This window comes from Cyprinus carpio, chromosome B18 (assembly GCF_018340385.1).
Source record: "Cyprinus carpio isolate SPL01 chromosome B18, ASM1834038v1, whole genome shotgun sequence".
Classification (NCBI taxonomy): Eukaryota; Metazoa; Chordata; class Actinopteri; order Cypriniformes; family Cyprinidae; genus Cyprinus; species Cyprinus carpio.
In genome coordinates, this window is record NC_056614.1 from 9,693,643 (window position 1) to 9,717,951 (window position 24,309).

Below are 24,309 nucleotides of genomic sequence, written 5' to 3' on the forward strand. Positions count from 1 at the left end.
ACTGCTACTTATATACACTCGTAGTGATGATTGACAGGACTGAATGTTTAAGCTCCTCCCAATCCTGCGTTTGAAACTTCATATAGTGGACATCAGGTGTGTACATGAAGCAATTATTTACTCTCAAAAATAAAACTACTTTGATTGACTGAGAACCAGTCCATTTTCAGTTCCAATTTTTGTTCAAATTTGCTATATCCCTATAGATTTACAAGCTTTAATTAAACTATCTACATAACATGATTGGGATAGGAAAAAGATTTGAAGGGGAACAAAAATAAAAAAAAATTATATATACATATATGTATATATATATATATATAGATATATATATATATATATATATATATATTAATTCTTACCAGTTTTGAAACATATATTTATTTATTTATTTTAACTCATTAATTTGCTTGAAATCATGGAACTCATGAAAAAATAATTTTCAGCCTATACCTACTTGCGATAATAACAATATTGGAAGAAAGTAATCTACAAAGATGCTGAGTGTGGCCCTAGTAAAGCAATGTCTGCTGATCACTTATCACAACATGCACTGATTTTTTTTTTCTTTCTTTCTCTTTTCACCTGAAAAGAAAAGTGTTTCCAACAGCAGAATAACATCCTTTCTACAAGGTTGGCCATTTTCAGATTTAAGGTTTGCTTTCACATTTCCATTTTTCTTCCATTTGATATGTTTAGTTGTAGAAAAAAAGAAGCTGCAGGTGCAGTCGAAGAAAAGGGATCTTATCAAAGGACTCAGCTCCTTAAGAACAGCGCCATGGAAAGAGAGGGAATTATGGTTTTGATTCTCGTTGCATCGTCTTCAGAGAGTTTGAGGTCTTGTGCTTTGTGGAAGGCCATGTCATCTCATCAACTGCCACCTTGATATCTGCAGCAAGAGAAAATAAGGAGTGTAAAAATAAGGAAGAAGAGAGGAAGAGACATACTGTAGATGAGTAATTCTTTGTGTGTGAGACACAGGAGACACTCTATGAAGTGAGATTGCCAGTGATGTAAAATGAGTCATGGCTGTTTAGGTTTTCGTTTGTTCAGAAGAAACCAAAATTAGGGTGACCACCCTGTGAGTGTGAGTGGGCCATCATCCATGCCAAGATTAGGAGCGACAGTGTTCACTGCTTGGGGTAACACCATTTTCAGATTAAATTAAATCCACACCACTGGAGAACACTCATCAGCATTGTGATTAATGGTCACTACCTAAAATCCTTCACAAACACTTCTCAAACAATCAATGCCAAAAGCAATTTATACATGCATGATAATATTATTTTCAACATTATGACCTACAAAACATCTTTGTATTCATCCATTTAATGTGGTAAAATATTTTCTGTCATTTCTTTTCTAATTTTAAGCGCTTTAACATATAGTATTTCTCCATTAGTAATGGCGGATATTTCTCTCTGACATTGAATCATGTTCAAAATAAATTATACTGATGGAAAGGATCCAAAATTAACACTAAAAATCAAACACATTGCCATTGGTGTCACTTAGTTTAAAAAAAAAAAAAAAAAAGAAGATGAGCAAAACATGTTTACAGTGTGTTTTGTCCATTCTTATTTTACCCTCCTTAGGCAGATTCAGACCCTTAATTGAATGAAATGTATATATTTAGTATAGTTTATCTTAACAATTTAAAGGTGACATATCATGAAAATCTGACTTTTTTAGGTTTTAAGTGCTATAATAAGGTCCCTAGTGCATCTACCAACCAAGAAAACGTGAAATAGGTTAACCCAGTAACTTTGTTTTGGTAAACCTTTTTTCTGCAAGGGTCTGATAAAACAAGTGTGTCTGATTTCGCTCCCTTGGTGATGTAGCAAAGGGATCTCATTATAATATTACCACCCCTTAACCTGTAAACTTCCACCCACGGTGCTGTCATTTTAATCTTGCCAGCGACAGCGGTGTACCAGCTCTACTGCCATGGCGAAAGTATGAGCAAAACATGCTAACTGTTCTGTCAATGGCTGCACAGACGAGCACAGAACACTGTTTAGAGTCCCAGCCTCAGAGGAGACAAGAGATCAGTGGAATTATTTATTTATTTACTGTATATATTAATGCTGCCACACAGATCTAAAACCTTCACAGACATAACCAACTGTTTTTTTTAACTCATGTGTTTTTAACATAAACTTGTGTGAATAAGAACTTAGTTTAGTACTTTCATGCTGTGACAGTTGCTTTCTGTCCATGTGCCTCAGATGTGTGCACTCAGAAAACCCTATATCAGAAGCTTAAACTAATATGGTTTAAAACGCATGATTTCAGTGTGATAAACATGATAATCAGAACCAAAACAGATGTTTTTAGCAGGTCCAAGCTGTAATGACTCAGCTCTATTCTGGAAAAGGGGGTGGGGAGCAGCAGCACATTTGCATTTAAAGAGACAGGCATGAAAAACCACGTGTTTCTGCTTCCACTCAAAATAGGCATCTTTACAGAGCCTGAGAAATCACCTGTAGGAGAAATAAATAAATCTATGCCGATGGTTTTGCAATCCATCCCCTCAGTTTATAAACCGTACTCACAAATTCTTAAACTGTTCCCTCGGTTTAACAAATGTAACCACAAATTCATCATCCGTGTGCATGCTTTCGCAGCCCGTTCCTTCGGGTTTGTAAACCGTACTCACAGATTCATGCAGCAAGCTCCTAGGTAGCCTATGTGTTAACAAATCATATTGTATATTGTTTTATTGAATATTATTATGTGGAATAGGCCTACAGCAAAGTGTCGTAAGTGATTCTCTATCAATTGTAGTACAAGGTGGAATATTTGATTTAATAAGAAAAAATGTGCATCAAAATTTTGTTTAATTTGTGATGATCTTCAGTGGCGGCTAGTGGGTTTAAAAAAAAAAAAAAGAGGAGGCATATTAATTGTATTGGTCTGGGATCCCTGCCGATTATTATTATTATTATTTGCTTAACCACTTTAAAATGGCTTTTTGGTTGCTTTTAGTCAGAAAACGTAAAGAAAACGACACACATACTACAATATAATATAATTTCACTTACCTGTCCTATCACCTGAAGCAAACATCCATCCCTTCTTAAAAGTTTGTGTTAATAGAGAGCTGCCTGTTGTGCTGTTTAATTAAGCCGACTGTTGTAGCCTATATCCAGCTTAGAGGTTTTTTTTTATTTAATTTGTATATACACTGTCTGAATGACAGCTTGGCAAATCTGTTGGCGATCAAATATTCAATATCGCTGCTCATCATAATTACTTGGTGCCTTATCAGTGCAGCGCGAGACATTCAAACCTCAAACTAATATCACGTAATTTTCGTCTCTATGATGATTGGTTGATATACCAGAAGGGAGGCTAGCCTCCTCTACGAGGTTTCTTTTCTCAACACTCATCAGCGCTGAAAGTGAACACTCAATGCTGATTGGCTAATTCAGTTTGTTTATTTATTTATGTATTGAACAGAGTGCTAGTTTTGAAGCATAACTGCCACTAGTAGTTCAGAACAGTATTACAGTCTAAACACTGTATGCTTTGAATTCAGTCATATTGCATCCAAAAAGGCATGTCTGGGAATGATGAAGGATACAGATGGATGATTCATGCTTCCCCACACTTTCCTGCATGTGGGTGGGCCATTAAGTAAAAACTATTAATTTTGCTTGGCATGTACAGTATGTGCTACTTTAAGAAAACAAGATTTCGGTGTACAAAAAAAAAAAAAAAGTCCCATATGAATCAATCAATTTGCAAGAGGGTTTGAATGCATGCAACACACACCGGTCTGTTAATCTCCTGTCTGGTTTGAACAGCACCAGAGTATAATAATCACCTTCTGCTATATAAAGTGGGGTGCAAGTTTTTCAGCCTGGTTCTCATAAGAGCACTTGGAGATTTGGTTGGTCATCACACCGCATATAGTGTAAACCAGGGTTCCTTAATTAGTTTTCACTGAGGGCCAAATTCTGCCAACAATACAAAGCCAAGGGCCACTGACCTATATATATATATATATATATATGCCACTATATATATATATATATATATATATATAAATTATTATTATTATTATTATTATTACAATTATTATATTATTGTTGCTTTTGGTAAAATAATAAAAAGATGGTCACAAGATAAATATTCAGATTTTTTCCACAAGTAGTTGGTTTTATTCAAAGAATTATGAACATTTTTGCATTTAGATACAGAACAACTTTGCCTGTTGAATATTAAAAACAAATGAACTAACAAAAAATCTGGACCTCAGTGTCTGCCATGCAAATCAACTGTTCCTGCTCATCTTAGACTAGATCTCTTCTCTCCACTTTCCCTAATTGCAGATTCAATTATTAGATCTGTCAGCATTAATATTTTTATACTTAAATTTTTTGAGACGTGATGCGACGTGATAAAAAGTATCTTTTCCATGTAGATTTTGTCCTAACACCCGCAACAGCAAAATGTGACAATAAGAAACACGGAATTCTATTTTAGAAATGTTTTTTATTTTCTGCGATGTCGTGGCAGGAACAGCATACAAAATATGACAGTGATAACCTCAGGTAATGATTATGTGCTTTATTCAATGTTAAAAGTGTCTAATGTGAGTTTGAATATTATTTTGCATGATCTTTATAGCCATAGTGAAAGCAACAACAGATATTTTATCTCAGATCTTGAAAACTAATTGGGCTAAATCAAACTTACGTTAAAACTGTGAACTCACTGCGAACCAACATCCATAACAAAGATGGTATCACTCACTCAGAACTGTTCAGTCCATTCACATTTGAATCATCTATTTTCAGTGTCCACTTTTCTATACTTCACACTTGCCATGTTTTTGCTGTCACATCGTATATCTACACTGGACGCGACAGAGCATTGCAAATAATTTGAACTTTGTGTCAGCACGTCATAAATAGAATGAGTCAGCAGTTTTCTGTCGGGGATTTGTCGCACTGCGCTGTGCCGCATCCAGTGTAGACAGCATCACTGATTATAATAAGTTATATTGTATTTTGTTGCATCGCGCTGCGCCGCTCGTGTCCGATGTAGACACAATGTAAGTTAATGTTGCTTTCTGATGGTGCGTTTGAATTTTCATGCCACATTATTTGAAATTACCAGTCACCTATTGAGGAACCCTGGTGTAAACCCATGCTGGGTTTAGCATTGCAGATTGAAGAGCATCAGTGAATGAAATGTCACAGTTCCCTAACTTTCGGTCACTGCGAGTTATGTTGTGACAACATTAGGGGATTCACTTGGGAGCCCCAGTCATCTCTGACTTCCAGAGAAAACGCCAATGAAATTTGGGTAGTGGATTTTGCATACCTGAGCCACCCCCATCTTGGTTGTGGTCTTTACCTGTCTTCTAAAGATGAACACGATCGTTGTCTTCAGTGTATGAGCATCCAACACGCTGAAGCTGCGTTCGTGGATGACTCATGTGCCTGTTGTGGGCGTATGAGCATGGCTTCGCTGCGATCTAGCCTCTCCTTTTTAAAACTGCTATGCCGCCACTTGGAGTAATTGTCCGCATCTCCTGTCCAAAGCCTTTAGGCTGACGGCTGCTTTTGAGACCAAAGATTACAGTGCTGCAGGCCAGGCCGCCCCTGCCAAGCATGCCATGACTCTCCTGCAGGTCCACCATGCCAAGGCAATGAAACAAATGCACAAGGGTAGCACCGACCCAAGGTTGATGCAAGAGCTGCACTCTCCGACTGACTTCACCTCCATGCGACAAAAGTCATGGCACGGTCCCTCAGGAAGGCGATGTCCACTCTGGTGGTCCACGAGTGCCATCTCTGGCTCAACCTGGCAGAGATGAAGGTAGTCAACAAAGCACGCTTTCTCGATGCTCCCATCTCCCAGGCTGTGCTGTTCGGGGACACTGTCGAGGGCTTTGCCCAGCAGTTCTCGCCATTGCCCGCATGATGCACCACCATCCACCTTTGCCCCGCAGGCCAGGCCTCAATCTGCTCGTCGCTGTGGGTGCCCTCTTGCATCCTCTAGAGCCACTCCGCCCTGTGCTGAATTGACACCTAGGCCGCTGCCCAGTCCATCTCGCAGGCTCAATCCCACAATTAGATGCAGCTATGTGATTCAGTTCACTAGGCAACCTCCCAAGTTCAGCGGCGTTACACACCTGTCTTGCACAAGGAGATTGCTGTCCTCCTGGAAAATGATACAATCGAGCCAGTCCCTCCAGCTGAGATGAGGCAGGGGTTTTACAGCCCCTACTTTATTGTATCCAAGAAAGGCGGTGGCCTTCGGACAATCCTGGATCTGCGAGTCTTGAATCAGGCCCTTTCCAAGCTCCCATTCAAGATGCTAATGCAGAAGCGCATTATCAGATGCATCCAACCCCAGGATTGGTTTGCAGCGGTCGACCTGAATGACACTTACTTTCATGTCTCGATTCTCCACTGACACAGACCGTTCCCACGGTTTGCGTTCGGGGGTCAGGCATGACTGTACAGGGTCCTCCCCTTCGGGCTTTCCTGTCCCCCCGTTCTGGCTACTGTTGCTAGGCACTGCTGCTGCTTGGTCTGCACGGACAACACTGCAGCTGTCTCATACATCAAACGACAAGGAGGTCTACCATCACGTCGCATGTCGCAGCTTGTCCATCATCTCCTCCTCAGGAGTAAGATACAGCTGAAGTCACTGCGGGCTGTCCACATCCCAGGGAGCTCAATCATGCAGCAGACGCACACTCATGACAGCTCACATTCCCTGGAGAATGGGGAATCCATCCCGAGATGATCCGGCTGATCTGGAGTCAATTCGGGGAAGCCTAGGTATACCTGAGTCCTTCCACTGCCAGCTGTATAACTCCCTGACTGAGGCCCCCCTTGGCACTGACGGGCTGGCACACAGCTGGCCTTAGGCTCTACGTAAGTATACATTTCCCCAAGTAAGTATACATTTCCCCACTTACTACGTAAGTATACATTTCCCCACTGTGCACGGTCAGGAAGGATGAGGAACAGGTCCTGCTGGTTGCGCCGTACTGGCCCACCCGGACCTGGTTTCCGGAACTCATGCTCCTTGTGACAGCCCCTCCCTGGCACATCCCTCTGAGGAAGGACCTCTTTTCTCAGGGGCTTGGCACCATGTGGCACCCGTGTCCAGATCTGTGGACTTGAGTGGTCTCCCACAATCAGGCTAGAGTTCCCTCGACAAGGCAAGCCTATGCCCTGAAGTGGAGTATGTTCGCAGACTGGTGTTCTTCTCACAGAGAAGACCCTCGGAAATGCACAATTGGATTAGTACTTTCTTTCCTGCAAGAAAGGTTGGAGCATATGCTGTCACCCTCCACCTTGAAAGTGTATGTGACTGCTATCGCAGCACATCAAGATGCAGTGGACGGCCGGTCCCCCGGGAAAGCTCAATCTCATCGTCAGTCGGCTGGACTTCAGAGAGGTCCCTTTGAGCTTCTCGATTCAGTTGAATTTAAGTTCCTGTCTGCTAAGACAGAGCTCCTGACCGTGGTCACTTCCATCAAGAGGGTTAGGGACCTTTTGGTGCGCGAAGAGGGCTGTGTGTTTGGGCCAGCCTACTTTCACATTGTCATGAGACCCCAACCTGGTTACATGCCAAAGGGTCCCACCATTTTTTATTTCATAATCAGTTGGTGAACCTGCAAGCACTGCCCTTGGAGGAGGCAGATCAAGCCTTGGCGTTGCTGTGTCCCATAAGAGCCAGAGATAGGCACTCGAGTTAGTGACTCGGAGTCACACTCGAGTCACATTTTTTTGACTTCTGAGTTGACTCAGACTCGACCTGAAATTACTTCAGACTTGACTTGACTCTAGGAAAAGGACTAGTGAATATTTTAAAAGCAACTTGAGTCTTTTATCCTTAAATACTTGTATAACTGATATTAAAAAGTCAGACTGCATCCGAACCCGACATCGATCCGGGCCGCGAGCCGTAACACAGCACTATTTTGTGAGCAGCGCACATAACAAGTGCTCAGGGTCATTTATGGTAAATATCTTTCACCGCTAGCCTGTATCTTCTAGTATTTTTATCAAAAGCCATGTGCTTTCTCTCTATCCAGACGTGCACCAGCGCCAAGTTTAGAGCTGCGGATAACGCAGTTATTTTAACAAAAACAAAACACAGCAGAAAACAACAATGCTGCAAATATAGTTATTTTTCATACTATCTATTCATCTATCTATAACCTATGACTGTTCAAACCAGATGTGACAAGATGTTTCTGATCTACATTTAGCATTATTAATCTGTAGGCTTAGAACATTTCAGAAAAATCATATAATTGGTAAAATTGTTGTTAGGATAGACTCAATGTCACAACCTCGAACCATTGCTGGTGGCCAGGGACAAGTTCTCGGCTCCTTAGCATTTAGAGTGGATGCACCAGTTGCCCATTTATACCTGTATGCACAGGAGGTGGGTCAGGTATGCAAAATCCACTAGCCAAATTTCAGTGGCATTTTCTCTTAAAGTCAGCGATGACTGGGGGTCCCAAGTGAATTCCCTAACGTTGTCACAACATAACGTCTCCGTTCCCTCTATCAGGGAATGAGGGTTATGTATTAACAGCTGCCCTTACAAAAAAGATGTTTATTCAAGTGTGCTATTAGTATACTTCTTTTAAACTAATAATAGGAAAGTGTACTTTCAGTCTACTATTTATCTACTTCTCAGAAATATACTTAAAATGACATTTAACTCTTTCCCCGCCAGCATTTTTGAAAAAAGTTGCCAGCCACCATCAGCGATTTTGATGATTTTCATTCAAATTTGATGGCCTCCAGTATATTTGGCTGTATGAATATTTGTAGAGAGCCTCTACTTTTAAACAATCAAAACGAACAAAAAAAATCTGTTTTATTCTAGCTTAAAGGTTTTTATTTTTTATTTTTTTTTTTTATCAACACCTCAATATAAGTAGGTTTCATAAAAATATATAGTTTTGAGCAAAAAGGTGCGAAAATCACATTTTTATCAAAAACTACATCTGGATATTATTCAGTATGATTATCAACGCATAAATCCAGAAAATCACTTCCATCAACACCTCCAAAGCTTGCACAGACATATACCACTTCCTGGATCAACATTTTACTCCATAACATTATGCAGTTTTCATTTATATGCTGTCTATTGCTGATGATCAGGGTTTTTATATATATATATATATATATATATATATATATATATATATATATATATGCATCTGTATAAATGAGAGATCGCTCATTTCTCCGTGTGTTTTTGTTCGGGAGATTTTGTACAGGTCAGAAGATGTGTTATATCGCCCCCATGTGTATAACAGTGAAAACATAAAATGGCGTAAAAACACGTCTTTGGCGGGGAAGCGTTGCCTTCTAAAAGGCGAGATGGCGGGAAAAGAGTTAAGTATACTTGACTTATACTTAGAAACAGTATACATTTATTTGAGCTATAGCCTACTTGCGCTCCCATAATATTTACATTGATATACGGTAGGGGGCGCTATTACACATCTTCTGTACAGAAACCAAAAAACAACTGATGCTTTCAAATGTAATCTAACATGATCAGCAGACATAAAACAGCATCAAAATTGTGTAACATTGTGGAATATATTTTGACCCATGAAGAGGTAATAATGATTGTCAATCTTTTGGACTCCATGTACATTTTGTTTATATATATACGTAATATTGTTGTTAATAAATGTTGTTTATTTGTTTATTTATTATTTATTTAGTGTTCTTTCTTTGATGATTTGTGTGTTCAGATATTCATATAGCAAAATATATAAACATTCATAAATATAGGGACATAGTAGTATACTTAAGGTATGATGTAAAGTTCACTTAAAGAACTGACAAGTACACTGTACTTGCAGTATAAAACTAATAAACTATTAGTTTACTAAGACTATTCTTCAAAGTGCACTAAAGATGCTACAAGTATCTTATTAGTAAACTATCAGTATACCGTTAAGTTCACTTTTAGTATAGGTGCAGTACAAACTAAAAACATAGAGGTAAACTAGTTATACTTAAAGTATACTTAAAAGTATATTTTTGTATACTAGAATGTGGGCCAATTTAGTCTCAAGGAGGATTGAAATAGCACACTTACAAGTATACTACTAGTACACTGATATTTGTATACTTATAAGGTATACTTAAAATATACTTGAACTTTACTTAACATATACTTAATAAAATAAACTTAAAGTATACTTCTTTTTGGTAAGGTTGTCAACCATGTTGGTATACAAATGAGCTGTCTGAACTTATTTACACAGCACATTTTTAATTTTAGTCATGCATGTGCACTTGCAAACCACTTACAGTACATGCAACATGCATCTAATGCATCAGCATCAGCATCCGCTGAGAGCTGTGTGCTACTGCTGCCAGTCTCTCATTCTGAATGTGGGTGTGTATGCCAAGCAACACAATCAAAATGTTTATTATATTAATTTTGGTGTTGTTTGTGGTGTCTTAAGAGTCAATAAAATGGCAATAATGTGAAGTGTCTGCAAATCTGCAAAACAAAACATACCTTGAAATAAGTGTCAAATAACCAAATGTTAGTGTCTTGACTGTTTTCTTTGGCTCACTGTGACTTCAATAATTTATATAGAATATTTTATACTGACGTATGTTCCACGTGTGTGTTTTAGCCAGCGTTGGGGAAAGTTACTTTTAAAAGTAATGCCTTACAATATTGCGTTACTCCCTAAAAAAGTAACTAAATACGTTACTTAGTTACTTTTTATGGAAAGTAATGTGTTACATTACTTTTGCGTTACTTTCACGTTACTTTTTAAATATGAGCAGGGCTTGATTGTTTTTAATATAAGAAGTTCTATTTATAGCAAATGTAAAAGTCCTTTCACACCAAAAAGTGTAATGAATAAACCTCAGGCTGAAGGAAAAGTAAATTCACGTCTGTACAGTAGAACACAGGAGAAGAAGGTTCAACACTCTTCAGCAATAAAAAAAAAAACAATGAAGCACAACTGTTAGTTTATCTAAAGTAATTTTTGATTATTAGTATGGTTGAACTGGATCATTAAAGGTCAGCAGCAAAGACACTGTTAATAAAATGGGAATAGATACATTTGTGTTATTTAATATATTTAGTTATTGCAGGTTTGCGTCATATTCTAAGTTTGCATTTCACTGTTTTGATTAATTTTGATGAATACTAAATCTGTTTTGTTTTTTGTTTTTTTGTGAGTAGGATGAATTAATGCACATTCACATTTAGTCTAGAACTACAGTAACATCATGTTCACACAGCGCAAACAACGCCTCCATACTTCCGATTTCTCCCAATATGGGAACAGGAGGCTTGTCAGTCAAAAAATGGGAATACAAAGTAACTGGCGTTACTTTTTTGAAAAAGTAACTCAGATATTTTCTTGTAAATTAAAAAGTAATGCGTTACTTTACTAGTTACTTGAAAAAAGTAATCTGATTACGTAACTCGCGTTACTTGTAATGCGTTACCCCCAACACTGGTTTTAGCCTGTAGATTTTGTAACTTGCTAACTGTAACACCCACTAGCTGGAGTGCCCTCGGATGAAGGTCATAGGGCACTCCAGCTAGTGGGTGTAACACTAACATGTGACATGGGGTGCTTCTCAATATCCCTCCTCATTTCCTCACTCCTCCGTCCTCCATCCTATGACCCGGAAACCGATCGAGCTCAGGACATCTCAATTCTCTAATTGCATCACGAGGAGGCGAGGATTGAGGAGTGAGGAGGCTTCCTGAGGAGTCATGAGCGAGGATACACAGGTGTATCCTTTGCGGAAGTGTTTTTCATCGAAAAACCTGATGCACGTATAAATTATCCTCCCCCTTCACATCTTCTGTAATAATTTTAATATATATTTTAACTTTTCAGTTTAAATAAAGCATACATGTGTATATTTCAAACAGGGCATCTTGCTTTATTAATATTTATTATGAATGTCTTAAATAACAAACTTTAACAACATAAGGGCAGATCCTTTTAGCGCAGCTGATGATGCTTTGAAGTGACACTAAAAGGAGCGAGGAAATATCATTACACTTGATTCACCCCCTCCGTCCTTGCGTCTTTTCCTTGCATCCTTCCCTCACATCCTGAAGGGGCGGAGCTAAGACGCTAGGTAAGGAAGCAAGGAGAGGAAATGAGGATGCACAAATAAGAATTGAGAAGCACCCATGTTGTCTCTCTTGTGTGCTTGACTTTATGTCTGCTGCCTGTGTCATACATGAAACAACCGATTTAAAATGTTCTTTATTGACAGGAACTTTGTTAACAGAAACGCTAGATAAAGTACTTTCTTCTTCTTCTTCTTCTACTCCTCCTCCTTCTTCTTCTTCAAATGTGAAGTGGTGAAATGTGTATACCACAATGCAAATGTGTAGTTGGTGGTTGTCAGAATGTTGCAAAAGAGATCAGAATGGTTTCCAGCACCTCATTATGGTTGCTAATGCCCAGTGAAAAAGAACCCACAACCAAGTCTCTAGAAATGTTATTCTAGTATCTAAATATGTCTCGGGTCAATCTTTCAGCATATCTTTAGAGCTTATTTATTTATTTAACCTAGAAAAATAATAGCACACCTCTCCTCAGTAAGCCAAATGATTTGACAACTTGTTGCTCACGTTTCATTTAGTACTTCTTTGAACATATCCCATAAAACTATGCTTTAGCAAACATAATTAGATAATAAGTGAGATATTTATTTATTGCTTTTTTGCATGCATCCATTCACAACTATTTCTCTCAGCTTCATTTTCCACCTTTGATCGATTGATTGATTGAGTTTTCCCACAAAGCACTTGGGAATTTTTGCGGTTTCCCTAAAATTTAACCACCTACAATTGACAGCCTTTGCATACGAGTCTGTTTATGGTGCCTAAAAATGCAGATAGGCCACTCATTAGGATTTGAGACAAAGAACAGTATTATACCATTATTTTGTTCAGTGAAAGTAGACAATGAGTTTCAAATGCACTTAAGAACCACATAAGATTATGTCTGTTCTAACAGATGCACCATTATATCTGTGTAAAAGGTAACCAAAAATACTAATCACCCATGTTATCCACAGGGATCTGGTTAAATGTATCTCGTTTAGAGTTAGAAACGAGCTGAGCTTCTTTTAGCCCTAATGCTTTTATGACCATACATATCTCAGAGCAGCCCCAGATCTGAAATTGAATACGAGACATTCAGGACAGTTTCCATGTCCAGAATGTATTCATCTACAGAGGTATCTATGTAACGCTGAACTCAGTTAGTGTCCTCTGTGACTACAAATTCAAGCTTTTCAATGTGACCCATGGACAGGATACTGTATTACTATTAAAGTGGGAATTTTGTTTTTATCACTAGCAATGAAGAGTGCAATGTAATGGATGAGATAGCTCTCTGAGAAGCTTCTAACCCATGTGCTAGCATTTGAGCTTGCTGTCTCATCAATAATTGACAGCATAAAACCAATCAGAACAATTTGCTCACCACAAAGCGAAGTGCTAGAGCAGGCTGGATGTGCTTAATCATTAATGAGGCAATTAGCTGAAACTGTTACACCTGGCCTGAGTCGTTTGCCGAGTGTCCGCTTGTCTGACGCTACACCAGAGGACTCTGGGATATCAACTGACAGGAGTCCTAGCGGGGTCATCTACTGACAAGAAGAGTGGCGCCTAATATCTCTACAAAACATTTCCCTTAACTCACTTGTATGGTTTTTACTAGAATTGGGAAGAGAGACAGTCTTGCAGAGAAGATGATGCAGCTTGGTAGTGCCTTAAAATGAATCCAATGGAGGCATCATGTTTGTGGACAGACAAAACATTGATCTAAGACTGATGTAACTGCACTTTAAAAAAAAAAAAAAAACCTTAAAAGTCCTGCTGAAAAAGAAAACATCATATTGAGGGACAGTCCAAAAATCTTACCTTTATCGCCTACATTACTAAATTACTGAAAGAGTTGTTACCTGTAGCAGAAAAACCGCTTCTCAATATTATTAACTCGTCGTTATCTTTAGGTCACGTCCCAAAACCATTCAAGCTGGCGGTTATTAAGCCTCTTATTAAGAAACCACAACTAGATCCTAGTGAACTGGCAAATTACAGACCCATTTCAAATCTTTCATTTATGTATAAATTTAAGAAAAAGTTGTGTCTGCTCAATTGTGCTCCGATCGCTACCACTTTGTTTATCTAAATGGGGAGTCATCTCATTTATCACCAGTAAAATATGGAGTGCCACAAGGATCTGTCCTAGGTCATCTGCTATTTTCAATATACATGTTGCCCCTTGGTAATATGATTAGAAAATACAGGATTAGTTTCCACTGTAATGCTGATGATACTCAACTATATATCTCAACAAGACCAGGTGAAACTTCAAAATTATCTAAGCTAACAGAGTGTGTTAAAAATGTAAAAGATTGGATGACCAATAATTCTCCTATTAAATTCAGATAAGACAGAGATATTACTTATTGGACCCGAAAACATTAAACAGAATCTCGTACATTACAGTTTGCAACTAGACGGATGTACTGTTACTTCCTCTACTGTCAAAAATCTGGGTGTTATATTAGACGGTAACTTGTCTTTTGAAAATCATATTTCCCATGTTACAAAAACAGCATTCTTCCATCTTAGAAACATTGCCAAGCTACGAAACATGTTACCTGTTCCTGATGCAGAAAAGCTTGTTCATGCATTCATGACCTCTAGACTGGACTATTGTAATGCACTGCTAGGTGGTTGTCCTGCATCCTCAATAAACAAGCTACAAGTAGTCCAAAATGCAGCGGCTAGAGTCCTTACCAGGTCAAGAAAATATGATCATATTACCCCAATTATACAGTCTCTGCACTGGCTACCTATTAAGTTCCGTATGAGTTACAAAATATTATTACTTATAAGGCCCTTAATGGCTTAGCTCCTGCGTACCTAACTAGTCTTCTACCACGCTACAACCCATCACGCTCCCTAAGGTCAAAAAACGCTGGACTTTTGATAGTACCTAGGATAGCAAAGTCCACTAAAGGAGGTAGAGTTTTTTCGCATTTGGCTCCCAAACTCTGGAATAGCCTTCCTGATAATGTTCGGGGTTCAAACACACTTCCTCTGTTTAAATATAGATTAAAAACACACCTCTTTGGCCAAGCATTCAAATAATGCATCTCATAATTTTGGACTGCAGTTATATCTGATCATATGCGCATTATTATTCTTTAGCTTGGGTTAAACTAATTACATCCGTGGTAACTAGGATTTACACAAGCTCCAGTCTGGATCCAGAACACCTGAGAAGAGATGATGCCAACCCCTCAGAGGACCTCAGAGACAACATACAGAACTACCACATTTTGCTATAAGTTTGATTGCATAATTGCTGTTAATAGTGTTAATCGTGTTAATCGTCTGTTTGTTTAGGTCTTTTATTGATTTTTCTGAACATTTCTGCCATATGTACATGAACTGACAGTCTCCACTGATAAGCTACTACTAAATATTGTAGAAACTTAATTTTCTGTAAAGTTCCTTTGCAATGATTTGTATCGTAAAAAAGCGCTATACAAATAAACTTGAATTGAATTGAACTTGAATCGGCATAAATATTATTTAAATTATTTAAAATAATATTTAAATGATTTTTTTTGTTATGTAATATTGATGAAAGAATACATAGTATTGTTATGTTTTTAAATCATACATTTATTTGTTGTTATATTTGTATGTATAATTGTATATTTGATTATCTCTTAGGGAAGCAAAATGCACTGATTTTGTGGAATGACCCACTAAAGGTTTTTTTTTTTCACTTGTCCAGATGTGATATTTGCAGTTGTGACGACATTATGGACAGATACAGAGTGTTTAATGATCACTGCTCAGGTTTATAACTCTCTATGGAATGGATAGAAAATAAATATTTGCTCTGTAGAAATGTGGCACCCCACTTTACTCAGCGCTAAAATCAGTACCAATGTGAATTTTAAAAGGCAAATCAATATGTATTAAGTTCTACAGCAAAATCAATGAAAATGTGAGCTTTGAAAACAAATATACAAGAGTTAAGTGGGGGAAGTGTGAAATTTAAAACAGATGTTTTAGATTCCTATAGTATCTATGTGCTTAAATAAATGTTATTAGTCAGACTTCACTGCCAGTGTACATTTTATGAGAACTGTCTATTCGATATGGTATGCACAGTTATAATAGACTATTTCAAGGGCCCTCTGGCACACTGGGCCATCCTTAGGTTCTGGTCCAGATTGTTCTTATTGGCGTATTTGTGCACATTTTTGAATGTATAAACAAACATATAACAACATTTTAAAATTAAATTCCAAAACCTTTTAGGGAAAAAAGTCATTGGTCACTGTTGAAAGGGGTAGTCCCTGCATCACCATGAACGGATGCACCACACCTCCAATGCAAATAGACAGTTTCGAACATTCTGGTAGAGCACACGCCCGAAAAAAAAAAAAAAAAAAAAAAAAAAAAAAAAAAAAAAAAAAAAACCTTGAATAAAGTTTAATGTATGAAACAAGTTTATTTTGAATGTGCGACCAGAAGTACCTGCACATTGACTGTATTATTTTTTTTTTTTACACAAGCCCCAGGTGCTTGTTGCTCACTTTTAGCACCCCTAAAGAAACTATCGCCCACGTTATCACAGAGTTGCCACCTTTAAACAGACAAGTGCTGAAATGATCGCCAAGTTGGAGCTTTGCACCCAACAGGTAGGAAAGTAAAAGGAAATAGCTAAATGTTCAACGGAACAAAAGAATTGAGGTGTCTGGAAAATTGTAGATGACATTCTTTTAGAGTGACACTTTTGCTGCTTTCTCTGGGTGTAGTTTTAACTCCGCTCTGTTGGAGAATCAGATGTGTGGGTGAAAAGCACCTCATGCCCTTACAGCTTAAGACGTTCTTCTAATGCCTAAGTTTCAGTGAACTTCGACAGAATATCTACCCTTGAAGAAAAAAATAGTGCAGCACCAAGTTCACTTTAGCTTTGAAGGAATGAATGTTGGGTGTGTTTGCGTGTGTGTGTGCATTAATGTGCATTAATGTACAGTGACTTAAAATGTATTTGAACACTTAAAATGTATTTGAACACTGTTGTAGCCGTAATGCTGTATGGAGAGACAATGGCACGTTTCAAGAAAAGCTGTATGGGAAAGGAGGAACCCTGCACATATTTTCTTCCTGCTTTTGTGGTATTTTAAAAGTAATGCTCTTGAGATGTCTGCTTCTGTTCCTTATCCACACAGCCTGTGACTGTTGCTGTTAGAGACAGATTGCTCAATCAGAACCTGATATTAATAGAATTCTTCATATTCTCCAAGTGCTGGTTTGCCTGTGTAATCTGTCCATACAATGACTGAGTATATTATTTTGTTGGAAATTATTGTACTATGTAGTCATTCATTTTTGAAAATAAATTTACATGACCACATGAGTTCAAAGGTTTCTTGGTCACAGTTTATATATTTCATAATGAAACTATGTTAACTTCAATTTCCAATGTAGATTCGAGTAAATGTGTCAGTGGACACATTAGTCACATATGATTCAGCCACAATCCGACTGTCTGTATCTGTAAATGAAATGCAATTCTCATCAAGGAAACACTCAAATGTTAAAACAGTTACATAACCATGTGTATAACTGTGTGAACTACACAGAATTTTAGCTGAACATGCTGTAGCAAGTAAAAATGTGGCATTGATATCTTTAGGACTAAATTTTATATTTTATGTATTTATTTATTTGTTTATTTTTTAGAAATCTGTGATTATGAATATGCTAATTTAGAAAATAGCTTTTTTTATTATAAAAACATTTTATGATCATTATCATCATTATAGTATGGTTTGCCTTTGTACTCCAGGTAACTGTGGTCTGTACTTTCAGCACATTTTCATATTGGTTTGTGTTGTGAGCATTTTTAGCATGTTTCAATATTTGGTTGTGCATTTGCAGTATGTTTTTGTATTTGGTTGTGGTGCGAGAATTTGCAGCACGTGCTGTCAAACTGATGAAGATGTTTTCTTCTTGCTGGTGCTTTTTTCTCTCTGCATGTGTTTTCTTAAGTTGCAACGTGTTGAGCTCTCTCGGCCACTGTGGAATATGCTGCAAATATTCTGCAAACATTTTTACATTTTAAACATATTTAAATCATTTAGGTTGTAATTAGTTCGAGATCACACATCCAGAGATAAGAAAAAAAGAGAAAATGTTTAGAGGGATTTCTGCAGCTCAACTAGTAGAACATGACACTAACAAGACACTAACCAAGGCCATATTTTTTATTTCAATAAAACCAAATGAGTAAAAACAGATGTAATGAAAATTTGCAATAAGAAAGAAAGAAAGAAAGAAAGAAAACACTCTTGTTTAGGTGTGTTTGTTTATCATGCTTGAAACATACACGACCAAAGCAACAGCAACAATAAGAGAGAGAGAGAGAGAGAGAGAGAGAGAGAGAGAGAGAGAGAGAGAGAGAGAGAATACACTGCAGGGACTTTATAAAGACAAAAAAGACTCGACAGATAAAGAAGCAAAAGACAAAAAGTGTGTGTGTGTTATGGTAACCCTTGAAGAGGAGACAGCAGTGTGTGGCTGTAATGAAACTTTTATAATATGTCTTGCTCTGCTCTGCTGAGCTCACTGAGCACTCACTGTAATCGCACTGGCAGGGCAAGAGGCAAGGGCAGTGTGAACGCATGTTAGTGTTCGTTGGAGGGAAGAGACAGAGTGAGTCTCTCAGCAACAACCCATGTCAAGAAACACTGCTGCCCGACATGTAATCCTGACCTCAGCAGTCAAAGAGCTAAATCCATAAAATCTCTGCAGTCTACTGATGGTAAGAGGTAGAGTAAACACATCCAATAAATGACAATCAAACAAAATGAGACACATTCTATCTCAGCAGGAGAGTTTCTAAATAATAATAATAATAAGTATTATTATTGATACTGTCATAATGTGTAATGTGAGGCAGACAGGGAATCCGAAATAGTAATCCACAGACAGTTCTAAATCCAAAAGGCACAGGCAAGCAGAACAGATGGAAAAAAATCAACCAAGGTAGACAGGAACTAAAGAATACAAACTAAAAGTCCATGAAACTGAAACTAACTGAACATAGTGTATCTGTGACATTAAACCCCCACCCCCTCCCCCCCATGAAGGTGCAACATTGTGCCGCAACAACACCAAATAAACAAATAGATGAGAAGGGGCAGTGGGGACCTACAGTAGTAGGAGGGAAAGGAGATGTCAAAGTGATGGCAACAGGAGCAGGCGGAGGGATGGCGTTATCAAGTGGTGGAGCACTAGAACAGGGAGACTACAATGAAGCCCCAATGGCAGCATCAGTGATAATGAAAGATGCCCGCTGCACCGGACTTGAAGCAAAGCATGGATGATAGCCCAAGGCTGACGACACTAGGAGGCAAACTGATGGAGACAAAACCAACAGAGTAATAGCCTGGGGTGGAGACAAAGAGTTGAAGAGCCAAAGCAGAGTAACTAGCTCATGTGACTGAGGTAAAGGTGGGGACTCGGAGGACTGCGGTGGAGCCTGAACAACTAAGGACCAAGGAGGAACCGGAGGGAAGGAGGAGCCAGATGGATCCAGAGGGATGGAGGGATGAGGCAAAGCTAGAGGAGTGGAATGCCATAGTGGAGGATGGTCACAGACTGACGAAGGTGGAGCCGGAAGGGTAAGGGAGCCCAGTGGACCCAGTAGGATGAGAGGCCTTGGTAGAGATGAGGAAGCAAGGACCCAAAGAGGAGCAGATGGGTTAGAGGGCCAAGGTGAAGTCCAGGAGCAGGGGATCCTCATGCCAAAGCAGAATTGGAGACTGGAAGACCCGAGGTGAGACAAGGTGCCTGGATGATGCTGACTGAGGGTAGACTGAGAGGCTGACAGAAATCACCAGAGACAGAACTAAGCATTATTTTTGCATGTTGTATAAAGATAAACTGGAAAATTGTTTATTTTTGGTCACATAATGCATGTAAATAATTATTATTTTATAGTTAAACTGTCACTTTACTTTTTCAAACACGTATTGTGCAATATGTGTCACACTATGGTTAACCCATAAAAATAAAAATAAAGCCTGTTGCTATGATCCAGCCCACCATAACAGTAAATATATTCACAGTATTGTATTGCTCATTCTTTAGGGGCTGCTGTATTAAAAAAAAAAAAAGAAATAAAAAAAAAAAAAAAAGTTATGTAAACAAATGTAGGAGGTGGTACTTCTTGTGGTTTGATAGGGTTAAATCTTGAGTTCTATTTAGTTATTAAAGCACTAGGGGCTTTTCTCTGGATCTTTAGAAACTGAAAGGCTTTTCACATGAGTTGCTCATCAATGCTTTAGCATTTCTCCTCATTACTTGTTCCACAATCAACTCAGGAATAGTTTACCTGTGTAATTATATGGCATTATACCACACCAATCACACTGATAAGAATGCTGAATGAACAACCATTTGAATTCTGTTCATTTAATTCTAGTCAAAAGGATACATACACATACTGAAGCAGGAATATTCTGTGCTCTCTCTTGCTGACTGTGGCCATCTGGACTCAATAAAGTTTTTCTTTCTAAATTAGCAGCTGTCAGAATGACAAAAAACTAGGCTTTCTCTTTTCTCCTGAAACTTTCACTCTAATGGTCAGTTTGTTTTATATTTTTTTTTTTATTTTTTTTTTTCCCCCACTCTTTTATGGCAGGGCTTATACAATTTGACACAAAAGCTCAAAGAGGCCTTGAGTTATTTATTTATTGTCTGCCTTGTTTTCTCATGACCCAAATTTAATAATACTAGAATAATGCATTGCCTCTTAGGGGTTCCATAGTTTGGACCTTGTAAAACAAATAAATTGTGTTCTTTGACAATACAGATAAATTATGTCTTAGTTTGGTGTTAGTGAGCACATAACAGCAGCCAATGCAAAATTTGTTCATGTTAAGATGAATTTAGACCTGTGATAGTTATCAATGATGTTTTCTAAGACAAGCCTCACTCTAGTATACTCATACTTAGATTTATTTATTAATATATAATTAAATTTAATTGATTGTTTTAATAAAACTAAACTAAAATTCAATTATACAAATTATTTTTAAAGTTATTGTAAAGTTAGTTAAAGTGAACAGACAGCTTAAATAAAAGTTAAAGTTTCAGATAAGTATTATATATATATATATATATATATATATATATATATATATATATATCATATATATATATATATATATATATATATTTGTTTGTTGTTGTTGTTGTTCTTTTTCATTAGCTGCAGCACTTTCTTTTACTTGTTAAAAAACCTTTCCTTATACTTGTTCTTGTTCTCTTTCTGTTGACTGAGGAGTTGTTTCTCTCACTCAGTCTGTCTGTGGACTGATTTTCTGTGGATGGTTAACATCAGTCAACCTGTGAAAACCAGTGAAATAAGTGGAGAGAGTTGTGCTAACAGCCATCTGTTCCTCCATCAAATGCTCATCTTGAGCAGTTCTCCTTCTTTCAAGATCTTGCAGTTTGTTTTGTGTTATAAAGTGATTCTTAAAATAGTATTTAAAGGAACAACATTTTAAGGTTTTTGTGGCTTGAGATTAAACTATTTGAAAATACACTTTTAAAATTAATTAGTTATTTTCTACTAACATTGTCCAGTGGTGACTATACAGTACAGCACATGAGTTGTAAGAGAATACTGTATTTTTTTTTTTTTTTTACTTAATGTAATGTCCAGTGCACTGTATGCATTGAAAGTTATAAGAATTAAATATTTTATATTTTATGTTTGTGTGTGTGTGTGTGTGTGTTAAATGAGTCCTTTGTCTTGCTAAGATTAATTTAGCTAACATTTAATAATAATAATAATAATAATAAATTATTATTATTATTATTTAGTTAGTTAAATTATTATTATTATTATTATTATTATTATTTATTTTTATTTTTTTATAGCTTGACAGGAAATGTCACATCTAATAGGTAATTTAACATTAAGTTGGTTCTTCACTGCCATTACTGTCGGTACACTAATCTTTGTTAAAATGTCATTCATTTGAATAATTTAATCACAGTAATTTATGGATATAATAAATGAGTGAGTAATTAGTTAATAACCAGTTTTTCCTCAAGTAAAAAAAATAAATAAAACCAATAAATAAACTAACTAGGCCTATCAAAACTGAATGGAATGTAAAGAAAAACAGTAATATTGTAGACACCTGGAGATATCTGAACATTTAGATATGTTTAGTTAAATATTTAATTTTATTTCAGTTTAAACCAGGAGGTCTGTGTGGCCCACCCTTGTTGTTTTTCTCTGGTCCAAATCATTCTGCAGTGACCACAAAAGTTTTTTCTTCGAGAAAAGAACAGGTAATTTGTTTGTTCCAGGCTTGTTGTAGTGATGATTATTTGTTATTGTTTTTTGGAATTATTTTCTCTTTCTCCTTAAATAGTTCTTGACTGTGTTAAGTGTGTGAATAATATTTAAAAGTATTTCACAAAGCAAATAAAGTACTACCGATAGCATCTGGTTATTATCAGTGTGTGTCAATGATTTAACATGGTCATTTTTAACATTGTAAGAATCTCAAAGAAGGCCTGCCTTTTACAGTACATTGCATAAACACACACACACACACACACACACACACACACACACACACACACACAATGGAAGAAGCCAAACTGCCCCACCTCTCAAAGAAAACAGATCTTGAGTTTCTGAACCTGGATTTGGTATTTTAATATATAATAATAAAATCTTAATAAAAACAATATGCTTGGCCTCTCAGCACAGCGTTCAAGTGGGGCGTTTTGATACAAAGCCAAACGCTTCACTCACGGCCTCTCTGTTTCACCGTCAAGAGGTGATATCAGAACAGACGCTGCTTTGACACAGTAAAGTGTTCAGCAAACAAACATACATCCACGCTCTGCCAGGGCAGAACGGCGTGTTAAACTGCAGCTGTACCACGGGTGTGTGTGTGTGTGTGTGTGTGTGTCGTTTCGGGTGCATGTTATTGGTTTGTCAGTCACCTCCACTCTCTTTCTTTCTCACACCAGCTATCCAAATCTGGTGATTGGCGGGTGATTATCTCACTGTCGATGCACTCCTCTATCTCACACATCTACAGTCAACGCGTGACAGAGTCAGCCAAAACCAAGCGCATAAGGGGGCACCCAGGGGCACAGATGCATGGAAGCGTACGCACATGTGCAGCCACAGGTCATTTCGGCAACATAATACATCCTCCAAGGAAAATTTTCCATGAACTGCACGCTTGCACGCATGGTGTGAATGGTGGTCAACCTGACATAGCGATATAAAATAAACTGAATGTGCCTGTGGCCACAAGAGGGCTGAGATTATATTTCTGACAGCATGATTGTCTATAAGTGCTTATTTCTATCTGCGGTCATAATTAATGTCATTTCAGCATCAGTTGAGTGGTTGCCCTGCCTCTGCTAATGGACCAAAATACAGAGCAGAAGATGAATTTCAGCATGAAGAGTGTGAACAGATTCAAGTCTGTGTACAGAATGGAAGGCTTACTGCGTACAGAAGGTGATATACACTAATGTTTTAGTGTTTCAAACTGTAGTATACTACAGCTGACAGTCAAATGTTTAGGCAAACTGAATTTGTTTCTTACGATATAACGAATATATATATATATATATATATATATTATATATATATATTTTTTTTTTTTTATTTAAAGAGGGCTAGTGTATTGCAAACTTGATATTTATAGACAAAAATCAATTGTTACCATAAGCATTTCTGTGAAGACATCGCATTAATGTGTCCAGAGTGTCCAGAATACTGCATACATTTGTTTAAAAAAGGTATCACATCTCAAGATGGTTGAGAGAATCTACCTTTTCTTCCTATATGCCTTATACATTTATATACCTTTAAAGGCATATACCTTTCCATATAGCTTTTTCCCCCTCCATGCTTCCATTTGTGATATTTGCGTAATTTCATAGTTTTGTCTGGTTATGATAAAGAATGATTTGGTGACTTTTGTCTGATTGATTGACTGATTTATTGATTTCTAATAAACACTTTTAAAACAATAGTTTGTTTGATTACTTTTTTTAATGACTTTGCAGCAGCAAAGTTGAATAACTCAAGTGATAAATATTACTGTAATGGGACTAGTTTTTTACCCGTTATACTCACTACTGTACATATGAAACTTGTAACAACTACTCATTCCAGAAAAGCTCTAAACCTTTAAA

The 24,309-nt window shown here is 37.4% G+C and overlaps 1 protein-coding gene across 1 annotated transcript in view; it reads right to left on the reverse strand.

The window, feature by feature from the left end:
* Nucleotides 1-436: 436 nt before the first annotated feature.
* Nucleotides 437-24,309, reverse strand: part of LOC109109243 (transcription factor Maf-like) — a 114,798-nt gene continuing 90,925 nt past the window's right edge. The window contains exon 3 of the mRNA XM_042743775.1: nucleotides 437-889. The gene's annotated coding sequence lies outside the window, so the exon portion shown is untranslated. The remainder of the gene's footprint in view (nucleotides 890-24,309) is intronic.